Below are 17247 nucleotides of genomic sequence, written 5' to 3' on the forward strand. Positions count from 1 at the left end.
CCATCACATCACTACTTACAGCCATTTAAGTTTCAAGAACACCCATGGTTCACCTTTTATGCACTTGCACATCTCCACATTTATCCATCCACTACTTCCACTCATTGCAATCCTTATGCAGTGAGGCATCTGTTTGATAGTCACCCTCACCAAATCCACTGCATCCATAGGGTGAATACATGAGCTACAGTAACTTAAGGAGCTGTTCTTTCACCTCTGTTGGAGAAGTGAGCACAAAACGCAAGGGAAAGGGAGAGGACAGAAAGAGGGCCATCACAAATTGTGCAGCTGACAGATACAATGGATGACACCTGGGAAATAAGTGGCACCTCTGTGCTCTTAATAATCAGAGGTGAAGAGACTGGGAACTCAATGATGCCTGCTGGCAGAAATAAATATATTTCTGACACACAAGTTGATTTTACTTCAGAAATGACTGACCTTTGAGAAGCCTTAGCATGACTTTTACTTTACTGGGCCTTTCTTATCTCTTCCAAAGCCTTTGATTGTAGAGCAAGAGTCTGTAAATCTACCTGTTGATGGTCCTTCAGAGAAGCTCATTCCTTCTGAGTGTGCTTCTTCACCAGAGATAGCCATGCATCAACACAAATGTTCACATTTGGGTGGATCCAGTTAGAGACATAGTTGGGTTTTTATCTAGTGATTCACAATACCCAAATGAGCATGAGCAGACACTGGTGGCAGGGACAGCTATGGAGAGCCCAAGTGAGTGAGTGCCACCCTCACCAAGCTCTGCTCAGCTGGGAAAAAATGCTGAACCCCAAAGGACATCTTTGATAAGGGAATAATGGAGGAACAGCAGCAAATTAGTGAGGTTCTGGCAGATATGTTATGCACACTCTCCACCATAGAGAAGAGGATGGATGAAGACAATTCAATTGCTAGTGGATTGGTGGTGCAAGGAATTGCAAGAATATCTGCCATGGAGAAAGTGACTGCCTCTATGAAGCTTCAGTCCATGCAGATCATGACCACCGTTGTGCAGGAGATGTCTGTAGTCTTAAACAGGATAGGCAGATACCGTATTTATAGTTTTACACCACATCACTGATCTCCATCAAGGTGGCCTGCAGCAGAATGGTAGGAGTGATGTGGCATTGGCCCAGAAGAAGGATGCTAGGACATGGAAGTAGGAATTCCACTCAAAGTGTTCTCACTTCTCATCCATTGATCCCTCTCAGCCAGAACCCGACATGCTGTCTCATTTCCCACACCCGAGCCTGCCCTGTACAGGTGCAGGTGGGGAAATCTTTTGCAGAATTCTCAGGGTCTCTCAAATCAAAAGTTCATCTGTCATGGGCTTCCCAGCATTCAGAATGTGGATCTGAGAACCCCACCTCCCGTTCTGCTGTAGCACAGGGGATGCAGCTGTAGAAACATTAGAAAGAGTATGAGAAAATAATTTACCAAGGGCATGCACTTGAGAGTTTTTATTTTGTTAAATTTCCTTTCTTTATAATGGTATAGGTTAAATCTGGTTGAACTCCATAATGAAACATTGGGTCTTGCTCTATCTGCAAAAGCTACTCATCATTCCAGTATCTTCCTGGAATGCAAAGCTAACCCATGGTTTCTTTTCTTAACAGCAAGCCATTTTCTTAAACCCATCTTCTCTATCTCCTCCACCTCCAAATTCAAGTGCAAGAGACTCATGGATTTCTTTGTCTCCAAGATTTAGACTCTCTGATCAGCTGCCTCTGCCACTTCCCTCCCTTTACCTAGCCCACTGGGATGAACATTTTTCTCTTTACTCTTTTACGGATGTAGACGTCGCTGTCAAGGCCAACATTTGTTGCCCATCCCTAATTCTCCTTGCACTGAATGGCTTGCTAGGACATTGCTGACAGCAGTTAAGAGTCAACTGCATCACAGTGGGTCTGGAGTCACGTGTAAGCCAGACCAGGTAAGGACATTAGTGAACCAGACTTCTTTTTTAAACAACAATTGATGATAGTTTCATGATCACCATTACTGAGACTAGCTTTATTACAGATTTATTAATTGAATTTCAATTCCACCAGCTGCCATTTGAACTCATGTCTCCTGAACATTATCCTTGGCCTCTGGATTAACAGTTCAATGACATTACCACTACATTACCATCTCCCTCTGTTCAAAAGCTTCTACTAAGGCTGCCCCTCTTCCTTAACCTTGAATTTTAAATTGCTGGTTAAGTCTCTTCAAATGCGCCACATTAACATATGTTAATAAGCTACACACCTCTGGCAGGCATGCACCCACATGTGCCTGGATGAATTGGAGATAGATTAGGGTCAGGTTTGAGAATTTTGAAGTTTAAACCAACACACCTACCAACACACCCATCCTCGGTGATGTTTAAACTCTCCCCTGAGTACAAGCAGTCGATTACTTAACCACCTCATTTTTTTGTTGCACCTTTAAAAACTACAAGAAAGAGCAATATAGAAGCTAGAGAAATTAACATAATTTAATCGTTAAGTTGAACAAATTAATTATTATATAAAAGTCATTTGCCTCTGTTAATGCATGTTGGGTACTCATGAATAATTATCTCAGACGGTACTTACGTAATGCACTGTTTGTTTCTGAGTCCATTAAATCCAGCCAATGATCACTGTTGGTACACATCAAAGAGTCTCGGTAGAAGTCTGAAATGAATAAAATGGCTTATGTTGTCATATTTAAGCAAACATAAGAGTAAAGCAAAATAAAGAAAGGCCATTCAGAATTATTATGAGCATGGTTTAATTAAGCTTGCAGGTAAACTTAAACTACTTTAGATTCCATCCAGGTGATAATCAGCATATTTCTCCCAGTCTGAATTTTTCTCATTTAAAGTTTGGTAAAATTGCACAAGGTGACCAGAAATCCAATACTGAGGAGTCTGCATCATCCATATGTGATAAAATATCTTTCCAGACAAGAGCTTTAAGAGCAGTAAACAGTGAGAGAGCAAAAGGAGCAGTGGGGCCATTAACAGCAACAGTGAGATAAGCAGTGGGGCCTTCAACAGTGAGAGAGTGTGAAAGTAGCAGTGGAGACATTAACAGTGAGAGTGAAGGGAGCAATGGGGCCATTAACAGTGAGAGAAGCAGCAAGGCCATTAACAGTGAGAGAGAGCGACAAGCAGTGGAGCCATTAATAGTGAGAGACTGCATGAGGAGATGCGAGGCCGTTAACAGTGAGAGTGAGAGGCGCAATGGGGCCATTAACAGTGAGAGAAGCAGCAATGCCATTAACAGTGAGAGAGAGCGAGAAGCAGCGGAGCCAATAACAGCGAGAGTGCGAGAAGCGGATCAGGCCCATTAACAGTGAGAGAGTGCGAGAAGCACTGGAGCCATTAACAGTAGGAGAGCGCGAGAAGAGCAGTGGGGCCATTAACAGTGAGAGTAGCAAAAAGATCATGAACAGTGAGAGAGTGCCAGAGGAGCAGCGGGGTCATTAGCAGTGAAGGCGTGAGAGGAGCAGCAGGGTCATTAACAGTGAGAGAGTGTGAGAAGCAGTGGGGCCATTAACAGTGACAGAATGCAAGAAGCAGTTGTCAATTAACAGTGAGACAATGCGAGAAGCAGTGGAGGCATTAACAGTGAGAGAGTGCAAGAAGCAGCAGGGCCATTAATAATGAGAGTGCGAGAGGAGCAGCGAGGCATTTAACAGTGAGAGAGTGCAAGAAGCAGCAGGGCCATTAACAGCGGGAGTGTGAGAGGAGCAGCAAGGCCATTAACAGTGAGAGAGTGTGTAAGGAGCAGTGGGGCCTTCAACATTGAGAGTGTGTGAGATGGGCAGTGGGGCCAGTAACAGTGAAAGAGAGCGAGAGGAGCAGCGGGCCATTAACAGTGAGAGAGTGTGCGAGAAGCAGCAGGGCCATTATCAGTGAGAGAGCAAGAGGAACATTGGGGCCTTTAACTGTAAGAGAGCAAGAGGAGCAGTGGCGTCATTAAGTTTGAGAGAGTGCAAGAGGAACTACAGGGCCATTAACAGTGAGAGGAGCAGCAGGGCCATTAACAGTGAGAGAGTGCAAGAAGCAGTGGGGCCAGGAACAGTGAGAGAAAGCGAGAAGCAGCGGGGCCATTAACAGTAAGGGAGCAAGAGGAGCAGCAGGGTCATTAACAGTGAAAGTGTGTGAGAGGAGCACTGAGGCCATTAACAGCGAGAGAGTGCAAGAAGCAGTGGGGCCAATAACAGCGAGATTGCGAGAGGAGCAGCGAGGCCATTAACAAAGAGAGACTGTGTAAGGAGCAGTGGGGCCTTCAACATTGAGAGTGTATGAGATGGGCAGCGGGGCCAGTAACAGTGAGAGAATGTGAGAAGCAGAGGGCCATTAACAGTGAGAGAATGCAAGAAGCAGTGGTCCATTAACAGTGAGAGTATGCAAGAAGCAGTAGCTGCATTAACAGTGAGATATGCGAGGGGAGAAGCGGGGCTCTTGACAGTGAGAGAGTGCGAGAAGCAGTGGGGCCATTAACATTGAGAGAGCGAGAGGAGCAGCAGGACCATTAACAGTGAGAGAGTGCAAGAAGCAGCAGGGACATTAACAGCGAGAGTGCGAGAGGAGCAGCGAGGCCATTAACAGTGAGAGAGTGTGAGAGGAGCAGCGAGGCCATTAACAGTGAGAAAATGCGAGAAGCAGTGGGGGCATTAACAGTGAGAGAGTGAGAGGAGCAGCGAGGCCATTAAAAGTGAGAGAGTGTGAGAAGCAGTGGTCCATTAACAGTGAGAGTATGCAAGAAGCAGTGGGGGCATTATCAGTGAGAAAGTGCGAGAAGAGCAGCAAGGCCATTAACATTGTGAGAGAGTGTAAGGAACAGCGGGGCCTTCAATGTTGAGAGTGTGTGAGAGGAGCAGTGAGGCCATTAACAGGGAGAGAGTGCGAGAGGAGCAGCGGGGCTTTTAACAGTGAGAGAGTGCGAGAAGAGCAGTGGGGCCATTAACATTGAGAAAATGCAAGAGGCAGTGGAGCCATTAACAGTGAGAGAGCAAGAGGAGCAGCGAGGCCATTAACAGCGAGAGAGTGCAAGAAGCAGCAGGGCCATTAACAGCAAGAGTGCAAGAGGAACAGTGGGGCCATTAAAAGTGAGGGTGCAAGAGGAGATGCGGAGCCGTTAACAGTGAGAGTGAGAGGAGCAATGGGGCCATTAACAGTGAGAGAAGCAGCAACGCCATTAACAGTGAGAGAGAGCGAGAAGCAGCGGAGCCAGTAACAGCGAGAATGTGAGAAGCGGATCAGGCCCATTAACAGTGAGAGAGTGCGAGAAACACTGGAGCCATTAACAGTAGGAGAGTGCGAGAAGAGCAGTGGGGCCATTAACAGTGAGAGTAGCAAAAAGATCATGAACAGTGAGAGAGTGCCAGAGGAGCAGCGGGGTCATTAGCAGTGAAGGCATGAGAGGAGCAGCAGGGTCATTAACAGTGAGAGAGTGTGAGAAGCAGTGGGGCCATTAATAGTGACAGAATGCAAGAAGCAGTTGTTAATTAACAGTGAGACAATGCGAGAAGCAGTGGAGGCATTACAGTGAGAGAGTGCAAGAAGCAGCGGGGCCATTAACAATGAGAGTGCGAGAGGAGCAGCAGGGCCATTAACAGCGGGAGTGTGAGAGGAGCAGCAGAGCCATTAACAGTGAGAGAGTGTGTAAGGAGTAGTGGGGCCTTCAACATTGAGAGTGTGTGAGATGGGCAGGGGGGCCAGTAACAGTGAAAGAGAGCGAGAGGAGCAGAGGGGCTTTTAACAGTGAGAATGTGAGAGAAGCAGCGGGCCATTAACAATGAGAGAGTGCGAGGGGAGGAGTGGGGCCATTAACAGTGAGAGAGTGTGAGACACAGATGGCCATTAACAGTGAGAGAATGCAAGAAGCAGTGGTCCATTAACAGTGAGAGAGTGAGAGGAGCAGCGGGACGATTAATGGTGAGAGAGTGCAAGAAGCAGCGGGGCCATTAACATTGCGAGAGCGAGAGGAGCAGCGACGCCTTAGTAGTGAAAGAGTGTGAGATGCAGTAGGGCCAATAACATTGAGAGAGTGAGAGGAGTAGCAGGACCATTAACAGTGAGAGAGTGCAAGAAGCAGTGGAGCCATTAACAGTGAAAGAGCAAGAGGAGCAGAGGGCCCTTCAACAGTGAGAGTGTGTGAGAGGAGCAGCGATGCCATTAACAGCGAGAGAGTGCAAGAAGCAGCAGGGACATGAACCAAGAGAGTGCAAGAGGAGCAGCGAGGACATTAACAGTGAGAGAGTGTGTAAGGAGCAGCAGGGCCTTCAACATTGAGAGTGTGTGAGAGGAGCAGCGGGACCAGTAAGAGTGAGAGAGTGCGAGAGGAGCAGTGGGGCCATTAACAGTGAGAAAATGCGAGAAGCAGTGGGGGCATTAACAGTGAGAGAGAGCGAGAGGATCAGCGAAGCCATTAACAGTGAGAGAGTGTGAAAAGCACTAGGGCCATTAACAGTGAGAAAATGTGAGAAGCAGTGGTCCATTAACAGTGAGAGTATGCAAGAAGCATTGGGGGCATTAACATTGAGAGAGTGTGTAAGGAGCAGTGGGGTATTCAACATTGAGAGTGTGCGAGAGGAGCAGCGAGGCCATTAACAGGGAGAGAGTGCGAGAGGATCAGCGGGGCTTTTAACATTGAGAGAGTGCGAGAGGGGCAGCGGGGCTTTTAACAGTGGGAGAGTGCAATAGGAGCAGTGAGGCCTTCAATAATGAGAGTGTGTGAGAGGAGTAGTGGGGCCAGTAACAATGAGAGATTGCGAGAGGAGCACTGGGGCCTTCAATATTCAGAGTGTGTGAGAGAAGCAGTGGAGTTATTAACAGTGAGTGTGTGCGAGAGGAGCAGAGGGGCTATTGGCAGTGAGAGAGCACAAGAAGCAGTGAGGCCATTAATAGTGTGAGGCTGGAAAGAATTAGTGAAGGCATTAACAATGAGAGAGTGCAAGAGGAATTGCAGGGCCATCAACTGTGAGAGGAGCAGCGGGACCATTAACTGTGAGAGAGTGCAAGAGTGCAAGGGCCCTTAACATTGAGAGAGCGATAGGAGCAGAGGGGCCATTAATAGTGAGAGTGTGAGAGGAGCAGCGGGGCCATTAACAGTGAAAAGGTGCGAGAAGCAGCGGGGCCCTTAACATTGAGAGAGTGAGAGGAGCAGAGGGGCCATTAACAATGAAATTGGGTGAGAGGAGCACCGAGGCCATTAACAGTGAGAGAATGTGTAAGGAGCAGTGGGGCCTTCAACATTGAGAGTGTGTGAGAGCAGCAGCTGGGCATTTAACAGTGAGAGAGTGTGAGAGGAGCAGTGGGGCCATTAACAGTGAGACAGTGCGAGAAGCAGTGGGGTCATTAACAGTGAGACAGTGCGAGAAGCAGTGGGGCCATTAACAGTGACAGAATGCAATAAGCAGTTGTGCATTAACAGTGAGAGAATGTAAGAAGCAGTGGGGGCATTAACAGAGAGAGAGTGCGAGAGGAGCAGTGGGGTTATTGACAGTGAGAGAGCGCAAGAAGCAGTGACGCTATTAATAGTGAGCGGGTGTAAGAATCAGCGAGGGCATTAACAATGAGATAATGCAAGAGGTACTGCAGGGCCATCAACTGTGAGAGGAGCAGCGGGGCCATTAACAGTGAGAGAGCAAGAGGAGTAGTGCATTCATTAACAGTGAGAGAGTGTGAAAGGAGCAGTGGGGCCATCAACATTGACACTGTGCGAGAGGAGCAGCGAGGCCATTAACAGTAAGAGAGTGTGAAAGGAGCTGTGGGGCCATCAACATTGACAGTGTGTGAGAGGAGCAGCGAGACCAGTAACAGCAAGAGTGTGCAAGAGGAGCAGCGGGGCTTTTAACAGTGAGTGAGTATGAGAGAAGCAGCGGGGCCATTAACATTGAGAGAGTGCAAGAATCAGTGGGGCCATTAACGTTGAGAGAACGACAGGAGCAGCAGGGCCATTAACAGTGAGAAACTGCAAGAAGCAGTAGGGCTTTTTACAGTGAGGAAAGTGTGAGAGAAGTAGCAGGGCCATTAACATACAGAGTGCAAGAGGAGCAGCGGGGCCAATAGCAGTGAGAGAGTGAGGGGAGCAGAGTGGCCTTTAACAGCGAAAAAGTTCAATAAGCAGTGGGGCTTTTAACAATGACAGAGCGCAAGAGGAACTGCAGAACCATTAACAATGAGAGGAACACCGGGGCAATTAGCAGTGAGAGAGTGTGAGAAGCAGTGGGGCCATTAACAGCGAGAAAGTGAGAGAAGCAGTGGAGCCATTAAGAGGGAGAATGTGCGGCCATTAACAGTGAGAGAGTATGAGAAGAGCAACGGGGCCATTAACATTGAGAGATTGCTAGAAGCAGCGGAACCATTAACAGTGAGAAAGCAAGAGGAGCAGAGGGGCCTTCAGCAGTGAGAGTGTGTGAGAGGAGCAGCGAGGCCATTAACAGTGAGAGAGTGCAAGGAGCAGCAGGGCCATAAACAGCGAGAGAGCAAGAGGAGCAGTGAGGCCATTAACAGAGAGAGAGTGCGAGAAGCAGCGGGGCCCTTAACATTGAGAGAGTGAGAGGAGCAGAGGGGCCATTAACAATGAAATTGGGTGAGAGGAGCACCGAGGCCATTAACAGTGAGAGAGTGCAAGGAGCAGCAGGGCCATAAACAGCGAGAGAGCAAGAGGAGCAGCGAGGCCATTAACAGAGAGAGAGTGCGAGAAGCAGCGGGGCCCTTAACATTGAGAGAGTGAGAGGAGCAGAGGGGCCATTAACAATGAAATTGGGTGAGAGGAGCACCGAGGCCATTAACAGTGAGAGAATGTGTAAGGAGCAGTGGGGCCTTCAACATTGAGAGTGTGTGAGAGCAGCAGCCGGGCATTTAACAGTGAGAGAGTTTGAGAGGAGCAGTGGGGCCATTAACAGTGAGACAGTGCGAGAAGCAGTGGGGCCATTAACAGTGACAGAATGCAATAAGCAGTTGTGCATTAACAGTGAGAGAATGCAAGAAGCAGTGGGGGCATTAACAGAGAGAGAGTGCAGGAGGAGCAGCAGGGTTATTGACAGTGAGAGAGCGCAAGAAGCAGTGAGGCCATTAATAGTGAGAGGGTGTAAGAATCAGCGAGGGCATTAACAATGAGATAGTGCAAGAGGTACTGCAGGGCCATCAACTGTGAGAGGAGCAGCGGGGCCATTAACAGCGAGAGAGCAAGAGGAGTAGTGCATTCATTAATAGTGAGAGAGTGCAAGAAGTAGTGGGGAGATTAACAGTGAGAGAGCAAGAGGAGCAGCGAGGCCATTAACAGTAAGAGAGTGTGAAAGGAGCTGTGGGGCCATCAACATTGAGAGTGTGCAAGAGGAGCAGCGGGGCTTTTAACAGTGAGAGAGTGTGAGAGAAGCAGCGGGGCCATTAACATTGAGAGTGAGAGAAGCAGCAGGGCCATTAACAGTGAGAGAATATGAAAGGAGCAACGGGGCCATTAACAGTGAGAGAGTGCAAGAATCAGTGGGGTCATTAACGTTGAGAGAACGACAGGAGCAGCGGGGCCATTAACAGTGAGAGACTGCAAGAAGCAGTAGGGCTTTTTACAGTGAGGAGAGTGTGAGAGAAGTAGCAGGGCCATTAACATACAGAGTGCAAGAGGAGCAGCGGGGCCAATAACAGTGAGAGAGTGAGCGGAGCAGAGTGGCCTATAACAGCGAAAAAGTTCAATAAGCAGTGGGGCTTTTAACAATGACAGAGCGCAAGTGGAACTGCAGAACCATTAACAATGAGAGGAGCACTGGGGCAATTAGCAGTGAGAGAGTGTGAGAAGCAGTGGGGCCATTAACAGCAAGAGAGTGAGAGAAGCAGTGGAGCCATTAAGAGGGAGAATGTGCGAGGGGTGCATGGGGGCCATTAACAGTGAGAGAGTATGAGAAGAGCAACGGGGCCATTTACATTGAGAGAGTGCAAGAAGCAATGGGGCCATTAACATTGAGAGAATGCTAGAAGCAGCGGAACCATTAACAGTGAGAAAGCAAGAGGAGCAGAGGGGCCTTCAGCAGTGAGAGTGTGTGAGAGGAGCAGCGAGGCCATTAACAGTGAGAGAGTGCAAGGAGCAGCAGGGCCATTAACAACGAGAGAGCAAGAGGAGCAGTGAGGCCATTAAAAGTGAGAGAGTGTGTAAGGAGCTGTGGGGCCATCAACATTGAGAGTGTGTGAGAGGAGCAGCGGGGCCTTCGATATTGAGAGTGTGTGAGAGAAGCAGTGGGGCCATAACAGTGAGAGAGCAAGAGGAGCAGTGAATTCATTAACAGTGAGAGAGTGCAAGAAGTAGTGGGGAGATTAACAGTGAGAGAGCAAGAGGAGCAGCGAGGCCATTAACAGTAAGAGAGTGTGAAAGGAGCTGTGGGGCCATCAACATTGAGAGTGTGTGAGAGGAGCTGCGGAGCCTTCGATATTGAGAGTGTGTGAGAGAAGCAGTGGGGCCATAACAGTGAGAGAGCAAGAGGAACAGTGGCGTCATTAAGTTTGAGAGAGTGCAAGAGGAACTGCAGGGCCATTAACAGTGCGAGGAGCAGCAGGGCAATTAACAGTGAGAGAGTGCAAGAAGCAGCAGGGCCATTAACAATGAGAGAGTGCAAGTGGTGCATGGGGGCCATTAACAGTGAGAGAGTATGAGAGAAGCAACGGGGCCATTAACAGTGAGAGAGCGAGAGAAGCAGCGGAGTCTTCAACAGGTACAGTGTGTGAGAGGAGCAGTGAGGCCATTAACAGTGAGAGAGTGTGTAAGGAGCAGCGGGGCTTTCAACATTGAGAATGTGTGAGAGGAGCAGTGGGGCCAGTAACAGTGAGAGAGTACGAGAAGCAATAGGGCTATTAACAGTGAGAGAATGCAAGAAGCAGTGGTCCATTAACAGTGAGAGAGTGCAAGAAGAGTGGGGCCATTAACATTGAGAGAGCGAGAGGAACAGAGGGGCCATTAACAATGAAAGTGGTTGAGAGGAGCAGCGAGGCCATTAACAGCGAGAGTGCGAGAGGAGCCGCGAGGCCTTTAACATTGAGAGTGTGTGAGAGGAGCAGCAGAGCCAGTAGCAGTGAGAGTGTGAGAAGCAGCAGGGCCATTAACAGTGAGAGAGTATGAGAGGAGCAGCGAGGCCATTAACATTGAGAGAGCAAGAGGAGCAGAGGGGCCTTCAACAGTGTGAATGTGTGAGAGGAGCTGTGAGGCCATTAACAGTGAAAGAGTGCAAGAAGCAGCAGGGCCATTAACAGCGAGAGTGCGAGAGGAGCAGCAAGGCTATTAACAGTGAGAAAGTGTGAGAGAAGCAGTGGGGCCTTCAATATTGAGAGTGTGTGAGAGGATCAGCGGGGCCAGTAACAGGAGAGAGAGCGAGAGGAGCAGCCGGGCTATTGACAGTGAGAGAGCGCAAGAAGCAGTGAGGCCATTAATAGTGAGAGGGTACAAGAATCAGCAAGGTCATTAACAATGAGAGAGTGCAAGAGGAACTGCAGGGCCATCAACAGTGAGAGATGCAGTGGGGCCAATAACATTGAGAGAGCGTGAGGAACAGAGGGGCCATTAACAGTGAAAGTGGCTGAGAGGAGCACCGAGGCCTTTAACAGTGAGAGATTGTGAGATGCAGCGGGGCCATTAACATTGAGAGAGCGAGAGGAGCAGCGGGGCCATTAACATTGAGAGAGCGAGAGGAGCAGCGGGGCCATTAACAGTGAGAGAGCGAGAGGAGCAGCGGGGCCATTAACAGTGAGAGAGTGAGAGGAGCAGCGGGGCCATTAACAGTGAGAGAGCGAGAGGAGCAGCGGGGCCATTAACAGTGAGAGAGCGAGAGGAGCAGCGGGGCCATTAACAGAGCGGGTGAGCTGAGCAGCAGGGCAATTGACATTGAGAGTGCATGAGAGGAGCAGCGAGGCCAGTAACAGTGAGAGAGCGAGAGGAGCAGCGGGGCCCTTAACATTGAGAGAGCGAGAGGAGCAGAGGGGCCATTAACAGTGAAATTGGGTGAGAGGAGCACCGAAGCCATTAACAGTGAGATAGTGTGAGATGCAGCGGGTCCATTAACATTGAGAGAGCGGGAGGAGCAGCGGGGCCACTAACAGAGCATGCAAGAGGAGCAGCAGGGCCATTAACATTGACAGAGCAAGAGGAGCAGCGGGGCCATTAACACAGAGAGCGAGAGGAGCAGTGGGGCCATTAACAGTGAGAGTGCGAGAGGAACAGCGAGGCAATTAACAGCAAGAAAGTGCGAGAGGAGCAGCAAGTCCATTAACAGTGAGAGAGTGTGTAAGGAACAGTGGAGCCTTCAACCTTGCGGGTTTGTGAGAGGAGCAGTGAGGCCAGTAACAGTGAGAGAGAGTGAGAGGAGCAATGGGGCCATTAACAGTGAGAGAGTGTGAGAGGAGCAGTGGGGCCATTAACAGTGAGAGCGCAAGAGGTGCATCGGGGGCTTTAACAGTGAGAGTGTGAGAGAGGAGCAGCGAAGCCATTAACAGTAAGAGAGTTCAAGAAGCAGCAGGGCCATTAACAGTGAGAGTGCGAGAGGAGCAGCGAAGCCATTAACAGTGAGAGAGTGTGAAAGGAGCTGTGGGGCCATCAACATTGAGAGTGTGCAAGAGGAGCAGCGGGGCTTTTAACAGTGAGTGAGTGTGAGAGAAGCAGCGGGGCCATTAACATTGAGAGTGTGAGAAGTAGCAGGGCCATTAACAGTGAGAGAGTGCAAGAAGCAGTGGGGCCATTAACGTTAAGAGAACGTCAGGAGCAGCGGGGCCATTAACAGTGAGAGACTGCAAGAAGCAGTAGGGCTTTTTACAGTGAGGAAAGTGTGAGAGAAGTAGCAGGGCCATTAACATACAGAGTGCAAGAGAAGCAGCGGGGCCAATAACAGTGAGAGAGTGAGGGGAGCAGAGTGGCCTATAACAGCAAAAAAGTTCAATAAGCAGTGGGGCTTTTAACAATGACAGAGCGCAAGTGGAACTGCAGAACCATTAACAATGAGAGGAGCACCGGGGCAATTAGCAGTGAGAGAGTGTGAGAAGCAGTGGGGCCATTAACAGCAAGAGAGTGAGAGAAGCAGTGGAGCCATTAAGAGGGAGAATGTGCGAGGGGTGCATGGGGGCCATTAACAGTGAGAGAGTATGAGAAGAGCAACGGGGCCATTTACATTGAGAGAGTGCAAGAAGCAATGGGGCCATTAACGTTGAGAGAATGCTAGAAGCAGCGGAACCATTAACAGTGAGAAAGCAAGAGGAGCAGAGGGGCCTTCAGCAGTGAGAGTGTGTGAGAGGAGCAGCGAGGCCATTAACAGTGAGAGAGTGTCCAAGGAGCAATGGGGCCTTCAACATTGAGAATGTGTGAGAGGAGCAGAGGGACCAGTAACAGTGAGAGAGTGCGAAGGGAGCAGTGGGGCGTTTAAGGGTGAGAGAGAGTGAGAGACGCAGCGGGTTCATTAGCAGTGAGTGTGTGAGAGGAGCAGCGGGGCCATTAACATTGATAGAATGTGTAAGGAGCAGTGGGGCCTTCAACACAGAGTGTGTGAGAGGAGCAGCAGGGCCAGTAACTGAGAGACTGGGAGAGCAGTAGCGGGGATTTTAACAGTGAGAGAGTGCGAGAGGAGCCGCGGGGCCATTAACAGTGAGAGACGGCGAAGTGGGGCCATTAACAGTGAGATAGTGCGAGGGAGCAGTAGGGCCATTAACAGTGAAAGAGTGCGAGCAGCAGCGGGGCCATTAACAGTGAGACAGGGCGAGAGGAGCAGCAGGGCTATTGACAGTGAGAGAGCGCAAGAAGCAGTGAGGTCATTATTAATGAGAGGTTACAAGAATCAGTGAGGGCATTAACAATGAGAGAGTGCACGAGGAACTGCAGGGCCATCAACTGTGAGAGGAGCAGAGGGGCCAATAACAGTGAGAGAGTGCGACGAGCAGCAGGGCCTTTAACAGTGAGAGAGAAAGAGGAGCAATGGCGTCATTAAGTTTGAGAGATTGCAAGAGGAACTGCAGGGCCATTAACAGTGAGAGGAGCAGCAGGGCCATTAACAGTGAGAGAGTGCAAGAAGCAGCGGGGCCAATAACATTGAGTGAGTGAGAGGTGCGGCGGGGCCATTAACAGTAAGAGTGTGAGAGTGGCAGCGAGGCGATTAACAGTGAGAGAATGAGAGAGGAGCAGTGGGGCCAGTAACAGTGAGGGAGTGCAAAAGGAGCAGTGGGGCTTTCAATATTGAGAGTGTGTGAGAGAAGCAGCGGGGCCATTAACAGTGAGAGAGTGCAAGAGGAGCAGCGGGGTCATTAACATTGATGGCGTCAGTGGAGCAGCGGGTTCAGTAACAATGAGAGAGTTGCGAAAGGAGAAGTGGGGCCTTCAATGTTGAGGGTGTGTGAGAGGAGCAGCTGGGCCATTAACAGTGAGACAGGGCGAGAGGAGCAGCGGGGCTATTGACAGTGAGACAGGGCGAGAGGAGCAGCAGGGCTATTGACAGTGAGAGAGCGCAAGAAGCAGTGAGGTCATTATTAATGAGAGGGTACAAGAATCAGTGAGGGCATTAACAATGAGAGAGTGCAAGAGGAACTGCAGGGCTATCAACTGTGAGAGGAGCAGAGGGGCCAATAACAGTGAGAGAGTGCGAGAAGCAGCAGGGCCATTAACAGTGAGAGAGAAATAGGAACAGTGGGGCCTTTAACCATAAGAGAGCAAGAGGAGCAGTGGCGTCATTAAGTTTGAGAGAGTGCAAGAGGAACTGCAGGGCCATTAACAGTGAGAGGAGCAGCAGGGCCATTAACAGTGAGAGAGTGCAAGAAGCAGCGGGGCCATTAACATTGAGAGAGTGCAAGGGGAGCAGTGGGGCCATTAACAGTGAGAGAGTGCAAGAGGAGCAGTGGGGCCATTAACAGTGAGAGAGTGCAAGGGGAGCAGTGGGGCCATTAACAGTGAGAGAGTGCAAGAAGCAGCAGGGCCATTAACAGTGAGAGAGCGAGAGGAGCATCGGGGCCATTAACAGTGAGAGTGTGAGAGTGGCAGCGAGGCGATTAACAGCGAGAGAGTGCGAGAAGCAGCAGGGCCGTTAACAGTGAGAGAACGAGAGGAGCAGTGAGGCCAATAACAGTGAGAGAGTGCAAGAGGAGCAGTGGAACATCAACAGTGAGAGAGTGTGAGAGGAGCAGTGGGGCTTTCAATATTGAGAGTGTGTGAGAACAGCAGGGCCATTAATAGTGAGAGAGTGTGAGGCGAGCAGTGGGGACATTAACAGTGAGAGAGTGTGAGCAGCAGCGGGGCCTTTAACACCGAGAGAGTGCAAGAGGAGCGGCAGGGTCATTAACATTGATGGCGTCAGTGGAGCAGTGGGGTCAGTAACAGTGAGAGAGTGCGAGAGGAGCAATGGGGCCTTCAGTGTTGAGAGTTTGTGAGAGGACCAGCTGGGCCAGTAACAGTGAGAGGAGCAGCCGGGCTATTAACAGTGAGAAAGTGCAAGAAGCAGCGGGGCCATTAACATTAAGAGAGCGAGAGGAGCAGTGGGGCCATTAACAGTGAGAGTGCGAGAAGCAGCAGGGCCATTAACATTGAGAGAGCGAGAGGAGCAATGGGGCCATTAACAGTGAGAGAGTGCAAGAAGCAGTGGGGCCATTAATGTTGAGAGATCGACAGGAGCACTGGGGCCATTAGCAGTGAGAGAGTGCAAGAAGCAGTAGGTCTTTTAACAGTGAGGAGAGTGTGAGAGAAGTAGCAGGGCCATTAACATACAGAGTGCAAGAGGAACAGTGGGGCCAATAACAGTGAGAGAGTGAGGGGAGCAGAGTGGCCTTTAACAGCGAAAAAGTTCAATAAGCAGTGGGGCTTTTAACAATGACAGAGCGCAAGAGGAACTGCAGAACCATTAACAATGAGAGGAGCACCAGGGCAATTAGCAGTGAGAGAGTGTGAGAAGCAGTGGGGACATTAACAGCGAGAGAGTGAGAGACGCAGTGGAGCCATTAAGAGGGAGAGTGTGTGAGGGGTGCATGGGGGCCATTAACAGTGAGAGAGTATGAGAAGAGCAACGGGGCCATTTACATTGAGAGAGTGCAAGAAGCAATGGGGCCATTAACAGTGAGTAAGCAAGAGGAGCAGAGGGGCCTTCAGCAGTGAGAGTGTGTGAGAGGAGCAGCGAGGCCATTAACAGTGAGAGAGTTTCCAAGGAGTAATGGGGCCTTCAACATTGAGAGTGTGTGAGAGGAGCAGCGGGGCCATTAACAGTGAGAGAGTGTGTAAGGAGAAGTGGGGCCTTCAACACAGAGTGTGTGAGAGGAGCAGCGGGGCCAGTAACTGAGAGACTGTGAGAGAAGCAGCGGGGCTTTTAACAGTGAGAGAGTGCGAGAGGAGCAGCGGGGCCATTAACAGTGAGAGAGTGTGAGCAGCAGCGGGGCATTTAACACTGAGAGAGTGCAAGAGGAGCGGCGGGGTCATTAACATTGATGGCATCAGTGGAGCAGCGGGGTCAGTAACAGTGAGAGAGTGCGAGAGGAGCAGTGGGGCCCTCAGTGTTGAGAGTGTGCGAGAGAAGCAGCTGGGCCATTAACAGTGAGACAGGGCGAGAGGAACAGTGGGGCTATTGACAGTGAGAGAGCGCAAGAAGCAGTGAGGTCATTATTAATGAGAGGGTACAAGAATCAGCAAGGGCATTAACAATGAGAGAGTGCAAGAGGAACTGCAGGGCCATCAACTGTGAGAGGAGCAGAGGGGCCAATAACAGTGAGAGAGTGCGAGAAGCAGCAGGGCCTTTAACAGTGAGAGAGAAAGAGGAACAGTGGGGCCTTTAACCGTAAGAGAGCAAGAGGAGCAGTGGCGTCATTAAGTTTGAGAGAGTGCAAGAGGAACTGCAGGGCCATTAACAGTGAGAGGAGCAGCAGGGCCGTTAACAGTGAGAGAGTGCGAGAAGCAGCAGGACCTTTAACAGTGAGAGAGAAAGAGGAACAGTGGGGCCTTTAACCGTAAGAGAGCAAGAGGAGCAGTGGCGTCATTAAGTTTGAGAGAGTGCAAGAGGAACTGCAGGGCCATTAACATTGAGAGGAGCAGCAGGGCCGTTAACAGTGAGAGAGTGCGAGAAGCAGCAGGGCCGTTAACATTGAGAGAACGAGAGGAGCAGCGGGGCCATTAACAGTGAGAGTGCAAGAGTGGCAGCGAGGCGATTAACCGTGAGAGAGTGCGAGAGGAGCAGTGGGGCCACTAACAGTGAGAAAGTGCGAGAGCAGCAGTGGGGCCATTAACAGTGAGTGAGTGCAAGAGGCAGTGGGGCCATTAACAGTGAGAGCGCAAGAGGTGC

This window comes from Carcharodon carcharias, chromosome 12 (assembly GCF_017639515.1).
Source record: "Carcharodon carcharias isolate sCarCar2 chromosome 12, sCarCar2.pri, whole genome shotgun sequence".
NCBI lineage: Eukaryota > Metazoa > Chordata > Chondrichthyes > Lamniformes > Lamnidae > Carcharodon > Carcharodon carcharias.